This window comes from Bemisia tabaci, chromosome 4 (genome assembly GCF_918797505.1).
Source record: "Bemisia tabaci chromosome 4, PGI_BMITA_v3".
Taxonomy (NCBI): Eukaryota; Metazoa; Arthropoda; class Insecta; order Hemiptera; family Aleyrodidae; genus Bemisia; species Bemisia tabaci.
In genome coordinates, this window is record NC_092796.1 from 33,830,143 (window position 1) to 33,844,138 (window position 13,996).

Here is a 13,996-nt window from a genome sequence, read left to right on the forward strand (position 1 = left end):
CGCGGAGGGGCGCGAGAGGGGTGGGGAAAACGGGTGGTTGGCATCGCATGCAAACTCCGGGCGCCATCTTTGTGACGTCACAGCGCTGCACCACTCGCCGCTCGGCACTTACCGCCGCGCGCTCGAACTCGCCTCGGCTCCCGATCCCGAGCGATCCCGAACCCCCCTCCCCCCCCCCCGCTCCGACTCGGAAGGGGGGCTCGCCACTCGTATTAAGGCGTTGCCGAATTTCCGCAACTTTCCCCGAACTTTCAACCCTTCCCACCCGAGATATTTGACGTTGCATGCGTGGTGACGTCACAGTGGAATCAAGTTTTGGACCCCCCCCCCCCCACCGGATGTCAGGCACCGGTCACGATGGACTGAGCCCCCCTGGAAAATTTTGTCAACGCTACCCTCAACCCCCGTACCCCTCTCGAAAGTAGAAATCGTCTCGATGAACTGGACTGCATTTTGCAATTAAGAACTACAATTTCTGGCTCAGTTAAGAAACAACTTGTGTACCATTTGTTTCCCTATGTACATACAGTGTTTTTAACAAATAAGCCAGAAATTGCAGTTCCGAATTGCTGTTGGGCTACATTTTACTCATACAACGTGACAAATTTTTCACGGATACAGGCAGCTCGTTTGAAACATGGAGAGTAAAGAAGAAAATCGACAACATCTATAGATCAGAAAATGAGGTGTACACTCAAGCTTGCACGGGGAAAAAAGATTCAGTGAAAGTTTTTACAGAGCTTACTTCCTGGAGCTTCTGAGTTGGACTGCATTTTGCTATTCGGAACTATATTTTCTGGCTCAGATTGGAACAAGGTACCATTAGTTTACCTGTGTTTACGAATGAGCCAAATATTTTTGTTCCTGATTACAAAATGAAGTCGAAGTGCAGAATGATTGAATAGGAATAAGTTAGTGTTAAAACAAAAATCGGGGAAAAACCCCTGTGAAATTTGACGTCACGCGAGTTCAGACTCTCTTTCTCCATATAATTTGGCGTGCTTTGAAATCAGCCCCGGTCGAAAGAGGAGGCTAAATTCTATTATTGAATGCCTTTTTGTTAAATTTTATCCTGCTGACCGTAAAAACTATGAACGTTGGCTGAAGTTACGAGTGTTGAAAGCAAGTACGATGAAAAAACAGCTTCCCAGCGATTAATGTAAAATTTGACTGTTCAAATTCAACAGTGAGGTGTTCAGTCATCCGATCCTAGAAAACCTGCTAAATACGGTCTCTTAAAAATATTTTGAACCCTTTGAGATTCAACTGAAATTGCACCACTGGCGTGATAAAGTCGGCGTTTGCAAACTCGTCATAAACTGTCAGCTCTCTACCTGTTGTCGGTTAATTGTCTTCGCTAGGTATCCATAGCAGATCGCCCGACAACGCGACGTGTTACAGACTTCAGAGCTATTTCCGTAGAGAACTCGCCTTCTCTCAGATACACGTCTCTGATTGCATGCACGATCAATACCTGGCGTTTTCAAACGTCTATGAAATAGAGATATGAATTGTATAAAGATTCATTTGATACATTCTCCAATTTCTTTGGTCAAGTAACATGGAAAAACTTCTCTAGAGAGGTAGTCAAATCTGCCGTGCTGAGGAAGAAGGCCGTATGAACATTCGAGAGTTACCAAATTTCCTTCGATAAAATGTTCATTTCCGAGGAAACTTATGAACATTTTCCCTTGAAATTTTAAGGACTTTTCCGTGAAATTGCGAGCAAAATTATCTGAAAAATTGAAAGAAATATATTCACAAGTTGACCAAGAAATTCGTGTTTTATCAAGGGAAATTTGGCAACGCCTGAAGGTTCATACGGCGTTCTTCCTTAGCACGGCAGAAATGACAACGCACCTAAAGGGCCCTGCCTGCTTCAGTGCCCCGACCTCAGAAAATAGCGCTGGTACTACCCTGAATCTAGGTGTCACCGTTGTATGACTCAGCTACCGGCCCAAGAGTCGTTTTTTCCCGCGTTACCAAATTTCATGAGAATCGAACCACGATCTCGGTAACCAAAGCTTTTTGACCATACAAAGACTCTTATTCTGCATATAGAACTCCAAAGTTTTTTGTCTGGGCAACCAAAACTTTTTGCCACAAGAGCCGAGCAACGATTTAGGTAGCCGCAGATTTTTTTAGTTAAACAGGGACTCGTATTATTTGCTAAAAACTTCGGTTACCCAAACCAAAGTTCGGTTCTTAGAGCCTGGGGACCGAGGCCTAGGAGTTTCAGCTCTAGGAACAAAACTTTGGTTTGGTTTGCCTTGGTATGTTCCATGTGAGCTGAACTTCGGTCTGGGTAACCGAAGTTCTCTGTCAGACGAACAGAACTACGAATTAGGCGACCGAGATTTCGCAATTCATACAGAGCCTCCGTTTATTTATCAATGATTTCGATTATCTGAACCGAAGTTCGGTTTCTAGGACGAAAAATTTTGGTGCGTGAAATATTTCATGAAGTTTTAGAAAAATATGAAAAATACCTTTCGAAATTAAATGCATCGAGACTTGTGAAAACCGCTAATGTCCATTTTTCCAGTCTTAAGTTTCTTTGAGTTCATAATACTCTTAAAGAGTTGATACAACCATAAAAGGACTCGTTTTGGGATTGAGGAAACCCAAAGACGAGTTTTAACGTCAATATCGCGGTTGCAACCAACTCCGAAAAGTATTATGAACTCAAAAAACTGAAGACTGAAAAAATGGACATTAGCGTTTTTCGCACGTCCCGATTCAAATTCAAAATTATAGAAAAGGCGATTAGTTCCTGCTTTTTGGTGTTTTTCAGTGCGTGGTGCATACCCAGCCCCTGAAAATATGTTTCATATTTATCACAACTTTGTGCAGTTTCATGAAATATTCCGCGGAGATTTCAATATTCCACACAAAAAAAGGGGGGTGCTGACGACAGAGCCTTCTGTTCACAGGGCTCCTGCAGTTTGTTTGTAACACTTACAGAATTCTTCTGTCGTGAGAACAGAACTTCGGTCGTGGGAACAGAGTACTCTGTCCGCATAACGGAAGCTTCTGTGACTGTTAGAAAAAAAGTGCAGGAGCCCTGTGAACAGACCAATTTTTTTCAGTGCATATTTTTCAAATCGCCCGTGCAACCTAGAGTCCCTTTATACTGAGAGTCAAGACAACACCCCTTGTTGAGTCAACAATAAAAAGAAATTATACTTATAATAAAGATAGAATATTATTTAAAAAACAATTAAACCACCTAAAATTCCAACTTTTGATGGTAAAAAGAGTGAATTTGATCAATTGAACTTTTTTATACCTCATTGACGTTGCTATAGAGATGCAACACCCCTCATGGAGTCACAAACGGGAATAAAGATTACAGAAATTGAACGTTCTCCGTAATCTTTGATCGGCCCATTCTTAAATTCCTTTCTCCGTTCCTTTTCTCATTCCGTTCGTTCCTTGCCGAACCCGTAATTCCCTGGTCCATTCCAGATTATAATCTTGCCAATCGGTGAAAATGTAATCTTTATTCCCGTTTGTGACACTGTGAAGGCCTAAAATACGGGAACCAATCAGAGATGGATTCACATTGTCTTGACTCTCAGTATAAAGGGACTCTAGTGCAACCCTGCCGCCGCACAGTGGATCGAGTCCATTAGAGAGGTCGGACATGAAATTTTTGACTAAAATTACAAATTTCGATGTTTATCTCGTCACATTTTAGATTTTAAGGGGTGTTTCCAGAAGACAACCCCACGAGGAAACCAATGGAGCCACTTTTAGAACATCAAAATTTCGTACAAACGGAGTTATGAGCGTATAAAGTTTCCAAATTGTGTCCGACCTCTCCTTCGGAATCGCTCCACTGTGCAGCGGTCGACCGAGCGTTTCCCCGACGACGTGGCAACGCTGCGAGCAAGTCGGTCAGGATCTCCTCGGCGCGGGAAAGTTCGACTCGAGGAGAGTCTCGCGGCGGGCGGATCGGAAGACGGACGTCCCTCTGCAGGCGCGCCCGCGGATCGAGGCAGAGACACGGATACCCGGAGATCCCGAGAGGCAGGAACGGCTGCGACGACCGGGGGACGAGGGGGGAGGGGGGGGGGGGTCTTGGTGTGTGCCCTTGTTTCGGCCGGCCCGTAGTAAAATCAATATGTCAACGAGGGCTCCGCGGCGGGGGGAGGGATGACGTCACACCCGAGCGCCGGCCGACGCGCCGCCGACGGTACCGGTGCCGGGATCTGTCGGTGGGGGTTGAAAGTTCGTGTAGCTGCGAGCTTTCCAGAACTGTACGTGAGACGGCGCGGGTGTGAGAAGCTCAGCCGCGGAAAGTTCAAGTTCCCGATAGGAACGGGACTCCGTGCTTTGCAAGAAGGAACTACTATTATTGGCTCATCTGTGAAAGAATGGAGATGTTGCATGTGTGAGGAATTTGCGATTTGACTATTGATTCTTACGTAAAAGTTCGCGAGAAACTTGATGGTCCCACTGGTTTTCTCTGAAATCAACTCCCAAGCGCGAAAAAAGCTCTCAAGTTGAGGCCAAAATGGAGGAGAAATCCCACTCTACCCTGAGAGTCCACGTCTACATCAAGACAAACTCTCCGTGCAAAGATAGAGAGCAAATACATTGACAGGGCTGCCACTTTATTTGGGAACTCTAAAACTGAAAACACGGCATCTATGCTACTGTATTTGCTCCCTATCTTTGCATGGAGAGTTTGTTTTGATGTAGAAGTGGACTCTCAGGGTAGGGTGGGATATCCCCTCCATTTTGGCCTCACTTTGGGAGCTTTTTTTGAGCTTGGGAGATGATTTCAGAGAAAACCAGTGGCACCATCGTGTTTCTCGCGAACTTTTACATAAGAATCAATGGTCAAATCGCAAATCCCTCACACATGCAACATCTCCATTCTTTCACAGATGAGCCAATAATAGTGGTTCCTTCTTGCAAAGCATTAAGTCCCGTTCATATCGAGAACTTGAACTTGAGAACGTGCGACACCGCGTATTTCCATCGCGGTGTTTCAAAATCTCCGCTCCTAGTTTCTTTTTTGAACTGAAACAAGTCAATTTTGTAGCTTGAAATTTATAGAATATTCTACTGACAGAAAATAAATATTAAGGGAGTTTTCAAGAAATTACGTTGACTAATTTTCCAATGCAAAAATAGAGTATGACTGGAAGCTTACAAACGGTACGCAAACGGAGGTACGGTGCGGTAGTCTCGCACTTTAGCCATCGAATACTTACTATACAAATTAGTAGGGATTGAAATGTATGAGGATATCAATCAATTTTAACTTCAAGTTCGGCTCTATGGTAAACCAGCCGAATTATTGCCGATGTTATTCTTTGTCACAAAATACCCTCTGACATCGAGTTTTAAAAAAATCGATCGGACAGGAGCCGCATATCGAACGATCAACGACGCTACAGTCTACATAGTGGTTAACGATACCAGTCAATTTACAAACGTTAAAGCGCCTTCATTTTCGCCTGATACTGCGCAATACTTCTGTGATGGAATAGTTGCTCAGAGCGCCTTAACAGCATCGCTTCGTCTTGATGACGGAAGATCGCGATCGCTGCTGATCTTTCACTCTAGCGCATGCGCAGTTGCACATTTTCTCATCACCGGCGGTGTGGTAAAAAACATTCATACCTCTATTTACATCGTTGCAACCCTTTCTTTGTCTTTCTTGAACGGGTGAACGAATATGAACACTTTAAAATCTGCCGTGACTTTTCCGAATTACGACGGAAATTATTATTTTAATGTTTTATTCAAGTCTATTTGTGTGCTTTTCTTAAAAGAGGAAATGTAACTATTAGTAGGAACCTTCAAAAGAACAAAAACGGATTTGAAATTGTATAGACTTTGAAGTAAACAAGGCCGAGAAGTTGATAATGCGTCGAAACATAGTAAGTGGCTAAGTGACAATCAGGATTATCATCGGCTCCCTTTTACGTGTGATATGAAGGTTATTATTTTTTATTGCATTCCTCAAAAAGAGGTATAGAAAAATATATGAATAAAGAGACAGTCAGTTTTTTACAACACAAGTAAGTCGTAGAACGCGCCAAAATCGAGGTCTGCATCAGCTGAGAATACATAGATTTTGAGCCTTATCAGCAAACGAATAGATTTCTCGATTGCAAAAGCCGATAATTTCGACGGCGCTGTGCTCGTGAGTCGACCGGGATCGCTAAGCTAAAACGCCTTCAATTTTCACATCAGCAACACGCACATCTGTTGCGCTTGTATAATTACATCTAGGCGTTAACCTCAACCGCACAACTCGTCGGTCATTAGGCATCATTGGGTGAATCTGAGCGTTGACTTCCAAAAATGACTTTTAGACTAACATGGGTCATTTTAACGCTATTTGGAAGATAGGAGTGCATGGGTCTCTAAAATGTACTGTATCTGTATGGTGAAGCTACTCAAAGCTGTAATAAATATGTGCTCAGATACAACAGTTTAAATATATAAAATAGTTCAGAACATAACAACTGCTTATGAGTTAACTCACCACAACATCATGGTAATTTGAGAGTGAGAATGTTGGAAGATTTGTTTTCTTACCTGAAACAGAAAAAAACAAAAAGCAAGAAGTCAAATTGGAAATTATAGGGGAAACGAAAAGTTTCAATGATATTTAGTGATCATTTTCGAAAATAGTGAGTTATACATTTCAAGCAAACTAAAATTCAACACGGTGCGTTTTAAAGTGAATAGCAAGTGCCCAATGAAGAGTCAGTGCACGCTTTTGTTTTTTTCGGAAAATTAACTTCGATGTTAATATACATTTTAGTGATGCAGTACACGATTTAGTTCAGTCAAGTTTTTAAGGGATTCGATTCAAGGTTTTTGGGATGATTAGCCGGAGTTCGCCTTCAATTTAGCCGGATCGGCAACAAATCAACACAGACAAAAATAGATGGTGCTGACGACAGAACCTCCTGCTCACAGGGCTCCTGCAGTTTCTTTTTTACACTTACAGAATTTTTCTGTTTTGAGAACAGAACTTCGGTAGGGGGAACAGAGTACTCTGACCTCATAACGGAAGCTTCTGTGACTGTTACAAAAGAAAAGCAGGAGTCCTGTGAACAGAAGTATTTTTTTCAGTGAACCGGGAAAAATCTGCTAAGAATCTTACGTCACTACATACATACATACACACACATACGCGTCTATACATACTTTCACATTATATCACGACGACCGATTCTCCAAATTCGACAATCGATGCTGAATATTTGGCTCATCGATTTTCGATCGTTCCCATGTAAACAGTAAAGTACGAGGGTCATCCAAAAAGTAAGGTTCCCCACCTTGTATCTTCCGAACGAAAAGAAATAAATCAAATCGGTAAAAACGTACATATTAGGCATACTCTAAGCTTTAAAACAAGCTCAAGTTTTTGAAAATTGGTTGAGGACTTCGCAAGAAAACTCAATTTTACTGAGACGACCTCCCGTCGACGCGCGGAAAAACGTCGTACGAAAAATGTCGTAAGAGCATTTGCATGTTGTCAAATATCCTTTAATATTACATTTATTTTTTAGGGAGGTAATGGACAATTTTCCTTGAAATTTCCATAAAATATACTTAAGATTAAACGTAACAAAACCACCTGTTACTTAAGATCAAATTGCAGATAAAAAAGTCTTGCATACATTTAAACAAAAGTACTCATAAGTTTCCTAAAAAATTCGTGTCAGTCAAAGGAATTTTGGCAACTTGTGAAAGCTCATATCATGCATTTTTTCTTAGCATGGCAGAATATACGAGGAGATACGGAGAGATTATAAGTTTATTCACATTGGAATTGAACAAATACATATGTTCATTTGATGGCAAGTCACTAATTTCAATTTTGATAACGTAGGTCATGCCGCAGACTGGCAGATTAATTTTTGGTTCAGTGCATCGGTATGATATCATACATATCCTCTGAGTGAGTTTATTCCCATCTTGTTGATAAAACCGGTATTCATTAAACGTAACTTCAGTATTGCATACCATTAAACTTTTCTTAAAAGAGATTCTTTTAGTTTGGTTAATTTTTTGAAGAGCCTAATTTTTTACTCAATTCATTGAGTCCTACTTTTGTCTCTCGAAATTTCCAATTGTTTATTTTTGGGTGCAACTTATTCTTGAAAATTTTGGCAGTTTGTTAGTGAACCGACGGATCTTATTGAGTCACTACTGTACTTTTTGGCGCATTTTTGAAATATTAAAACAAATTAATTTATGAAAGATACGATGGTCGTTGAAAATAAATCTAAATAGTTGTGTGCAAAAAAATATGACGAAATTATTACTGAGACTTCACGACTTAAAATTGTTGAGTCCGTTCTATAATCGACAAAAAGATACTTTGTCAAGCACGCGTAACTATGACATTGGTTTGTGGTCTAGACACCTAAGGTCTTAAAAGATTATGATTTCTCATATTTTTAATTAATTAATGCTCAAACACAAATATTCGCAATTTCCAACGATAATCATCGTACCATTACCGTCTAAAGTGTCTCACGTATTTGAAAAAATTAGAATACTAACTAAACTGACAACACTAATATTCCCGTTATCACGAAATCACTCGTGTGAATAGTGTTAAATTATTTTCGCAAACTTGAATCGATTTCGTTCGAGCTGCTAATAGTATTTTTTTGAAGTTGGGCGCAAGAAGTTTGATCAAGAAAAATAATGTATTTGTGTGTGCAAATATTTTAAATAAACTATAATGGTGGTAAGTATATTAATTAATTGTCTTGAAATAATCATTGAATTGTTTTTTAAATATTTCAAACGGCTAGTTGACTAAAAAGTCTAAGAAAGCACGATTTCCTTTTCATGATTAACGTTATGTCATAGCACATTAAACGCCAAGAACGAATATGTGCCTCGATTATTTAAATTTTTAATGATTGATCTTCAGCTGAATTAACTATCCGATGGATTGTACCGATAACAATTGGGACGGTGGTGACTCACTGCTTGCCCAAAGATTTCAAAAGAAAGAAGAAAATTACACCTGTTACATGCATTTTTTACATTTTAGCAAATATAATTTATAAAAGGTGTTCAGTATGTAAATTGCATTGAAAACAGAAAGAGAGAGAGACAGAAATACGTAGAGAGAGCGGATGGAGGTGGCGCAGCGCGCTGCGCGGCCTAAACACGGGCCGACTCATGCGCTGGAGAATCGCTTGCGATCAGCTGAGCGGAGAGCCACTGCTCGGCGGCGGAATCAAGGCGGGCGGGTAGGGCGGTACGTTCCGAGTCCGAGCCCTTCGCTGCGCGATCGCAGCTCGCTTCTCTTGGCCATGTCTTGGCCCGTCACCGCACCGCAGCGCGCTGCTTCTGCCTCCGATGCGCTATCTTGCTCCCTCTTTCCGTCGCGGTTGTAGCTGCTCCTTCGGAGCAAATGCCCTTAAATTCTATAAAATTTCGCTCACTTGATCTAATTAGTGATGAATTAGAAAATTCTCAAACATGTTTAAAATGCAGAAAATTCTAATTTTCTAACTTATTTTTCTAATTTCTAATTTTAAACTCAAAAAATTCTAAATAATGTAGAATAAAGACTACAATATCTCAAATAAGTGGCAAAATTAGGAGTTAAGAGCATGGAGCCGTCCTCTAATGCTCAATAACATTCTTCACCCTAACTGCTTCAATGTTGCCTGTTTTCTTTTCATGGTTTATTTTTACAGTAAAAAACTTCAGGATACAGTCTACCTCAAACCTCGAACACTTTCGTGTGCACATTCTTCGTTATCTATGTATAAAATACTCAAGCGGCTTTCATGTGTTCTTAGTTTTTTAGTTCGAAAAATATAACACAAAGGGAATTGGATAACGTGGAAACAGTTCAAATGTTTTTTTTTTTTTTTTTTTACTAAAAAAGTTCATTTATAACTTGTTTTATTCCAGAAGAAAGTAATGGATGTAGGCAAGTTTATGCTCGTTGCAATATTCTGTGTGGTTGATGCTGCAGATATTCTAATCATTAGCGCAGTTTTGTCCCACAGCCACGCTTTGTATACCAATGTCTTGACTGAGGCACTAGCCGCTAGAGGACACAAGGTAAATAATATTTTTTATACTTAGAGATTGCTCTCGGACAATTTGTGGAAATTGGAAGTCCTAACGCAGGCTGTAAAAACATTACTTGCATCATTTAAAGCATTTAAGCTCAAAGTATTCTTGATAGGTTCTTGGCGAAAAATATTCCCAATCACTTCCTTTCGGCTAAGGGGGGGGGGGGGGGGGGAGTATCACAATACGGCCTTCTCCCTTAGCACGGCGGCATAGCTCCCTATACATTCACAGTATGAACCATAACCATTTGGACCGCAATAAAGGAGCAGTTTGAGGAGCGGCCTTAAATCATTGTGGTCAACATTTTCGAGGGATGTTGAGCATAAAAAGAATCCTATATGATGTAGTATTAATTTTTTTTTTTTTTTTTTTTTTTTTTTTTTTTTTTTTTTTTTTTTTGCGATATTCTTACATCATTCTTTTCTTGTTCCATAAACATCAAGCTCGTGGTATTGTCTGCGGATGAGCTAACGAGCAGCTCTAAAATAACTTCCATCTATTTAGAGGGAGGTTATGATGCCATTGGAAAATCAATCCCTGGTTTCCAGGATACTTTGGAGAACTTCAAGTACTTATCCTCCTCCACCGAATCGTTCATCGGCAACACAAACTGGATTTTGAAATTCAACGTCGAAAGCTGCAGAAGTCTTTTATACTCAGGTGAGGTTTCCCTTTGCTTTGTTCCACTTCACTCTTCTCTTTTTTGAGAGAAAACAAAGAAGAGCTAGATCTTTGCGGGAAAAAGAGAGACTCTAGTGGTGACCAAATTCCAAATGACACATGATCTCCGGGAATAAATTATTTGTGTAAATTAAACGGAGAAAATGTTATTGAAGTTAGGAAGATCACCTCACCGCAAAGGAAATGGCATGGCAAAAAACAAGGCACCCTGATAAGAGGACCTTTGTCGTTGCTTATCAAAGTATCATCCCGTATTCCAATTGAACGCTCTCAATAATGTACCGTGTACGAGAACCGCGAGAATGCTATGCTAGAACCCCTTCAATTTTTACAACAGCAATGCGCACATCCGTTGAGCATGTATAATTGCATCTTAGCGTTGGCCTAGGTAGAGGCTTTATTCTGTTTTATTCAGGGTAATACTTCATTTCCCTCCCTCTACATACTTTTTACCTATAGAGTCATTAATGGCTTTTGAAACAAACAAAAAATGACTAAACAGACCTGATCAGTGTCTCATTTTTTTTAACGCTTTCCTGCTTCGCACGAAAAAAAAATAAAAAAAAACAAAACAAATCACCTTTGAAAATTTTCCAGAAATTGAAATTTATGGTTTAAGTGCGGACCGATAAAAACTTGAATTTAAAACTGTATATCTCCTCCAAAAGATGTGGGAACCTGGAGGATCTAAAAGTGATCACAGATTGCTCAGTAAGAATGCCTCTGCAAACGAGAGAAAGTAAATAAACTTAACTTCAAGTTAATTTTTTTCAAAAATATATCAAGAAAAATGTTAAAAAAATGCTTAAACTAACTCGCACGTAAAAATATTAAATTGCGTATAATAGATTAAGAATAATGTTTACTATTTTTACGTGCAAGTGAGTTTAAAAATGTTATTGATCATATATCTTGTGCGGGTCTCCAAACGAATCTTGACTAGAGATGTGTAGGATGTAAGCATAATGTCAGCGTAATGCACCGGAATCCATGCTGTGGCTCCATTTCATTTTATCTGTTAAATAAATCTTTTTGTAAAATGGCAGAATCTTAATAGTTATAGCTTTATATTTCTACTCCGCATTTTATCCATCGATATGTCTATGAACTGCCAAAAAATGCATTTCTCCTCTCGTCTATGGTTTCCACACTTATCATAGGTGTCTCAATGCCTGACATGAGTAGGTACCGGAGTACCCTCGCCCTGTAGAACTCTTCGATTACCCCACCCCCCCCAAAAAAAAAAAAAAGAACGTGGCACGACTTACAATTCGAGCAACAGTCATTTACACCTGCCCTTAGAAATATGCAATCGTAGTTCGAACAATCTGATTTCTGGATATTCAACACCAGTGGCGAAGCATTAATTATCGATTATCGATAGTTCCCCATTTGAGGTAACAGTAAAGAATCGATTATAAAAGTGTTCGTTACGAACCTTATCCGATTATCGATCCTTTTCCACAGGATTAAAAGGCAAATGAATCGATACATCGTAAAGCACGCCACGCCACTGTTCAACACCCTATATTTTCCACGACTCTTTACGAGCTTTCATATCACCGGATAGTGTTTACATTTCAAAAATAATGTCCAGGGATCCGATTCTCGGCTTAACCCTTTGAGGGCCGCGCTATAGGAATACGGCCGCCGATAGTGGCGCTCTCTGTCAAGGATAAGATAAAGATGTAGTTCATATCCTTGCCGACAGAGTGCATATGCTGTATGCTTAATTTCATTGAAAAACAACGTCGCGACTGCTAAAGGAACAGCCCTTGGCTGTTAAAAAACGGCACAGCATCCTGGCTATTAAAATAACATTACCTTTGTCTGTTATTATAACAGGCGCTTTGCTGTCACATTGACAGTAAATGAGTGTAACAACGACAGCAAAATCTGCTCAACCTACATCAAATAGTCTGTTACACTGGCAGCGCAGCTGCTGGCGTAAACGCCGGTTCCCCATCAGATTGACGTTCACGCTGCCTTCGATTTAACAGCGGCCGCTGCTGTCGAAATAGCAGTGTCGCTGTTCTCATGACAGCCAGTTCGTTCTTGAATTTAAATCCACACTGCTGTCGATGTAGCAGCGCTGCTGCTCATGTAAAAGCAAATTCGCTTTTGAATTTTCATTCACACTGCTGTTAATGTAGCAGATACAATACCACGCAACTGTAAAAAATCATGGTCATACTTACATGCTTATGTAAATAGCTGATAACTGCTTAACTGGTTTCAAGTAAATGATACAAAAACCGTAGATAATATTCTGGTCAAAGTAACATTTACAGACTAAATCAGTTTCACAATGAGTTGATTTCACAAAAATTTTAACAGTTTAAATGCACAAAAACACTTCACAAAGTATTTATCTTTGCAGTTCTCGGTGGGGCAGAATTGATCATGGCCTAGGGGTCGTCAACAAATTATGTGAGGCACAGTTTAAACCCTCCCTCTCCACCGGTTATTTTCTTTTTTCCAAAAAACCCAACTTATCACTCGCGGCCTGGTCAGATATCGCACATACCTACACTGTATTACACATTGAAACACTTGACGTCATTAAGACAATGTCACGTTGGCGTCATTAATAAAAAACAACGTAAGGACCAAACAGCCAATTTTGCTTATGAGTTAAAAACACGAAAAATGTATTATAAAAGGTTTCAAAAAATTCTACCAAGATTAGGATTTGCTAAACTATCACTTCATTTCATTTCAAAACAGCCTAGATTTCTTTAAACTTAAAAAAGGAAAAAATCACACAATGGAATTAGGATTCTGCAAAAAAAAACCATCGGAAAGTATAGAAGATAGGGCTGATAGTATAATCTACGGGAAACGAAATCAAAACCGTGCTTGCATATAAATATGTAAGGCACACTAAAAAATAATAATTGTATGCACTGAACGCAACTCTAATTGAGTCGAGAGTGCGTGTAATGTCAATGGTAAAGATGAAAACAAAAAACACAAATATACGGCAGAAGAAATTCCGAGTTGAACGAATTCATGATGATGCCTCAAAAAATGGCGTCTGCCCGCAACTGATTCCAGTGTGCCCAAATTTGCTTATATCGTAAGAGTTACTTTCCTATGGAGCTACTAATTTTGCAGATCGCGCACTGAGTATCAAAACTAATCACTTTCTTTGCCAAAATTCACTCGCAAACACAATTTGAGCACGATTTCGAAACGCAAGCGCAAGACTTCTCTGACTCAAAAC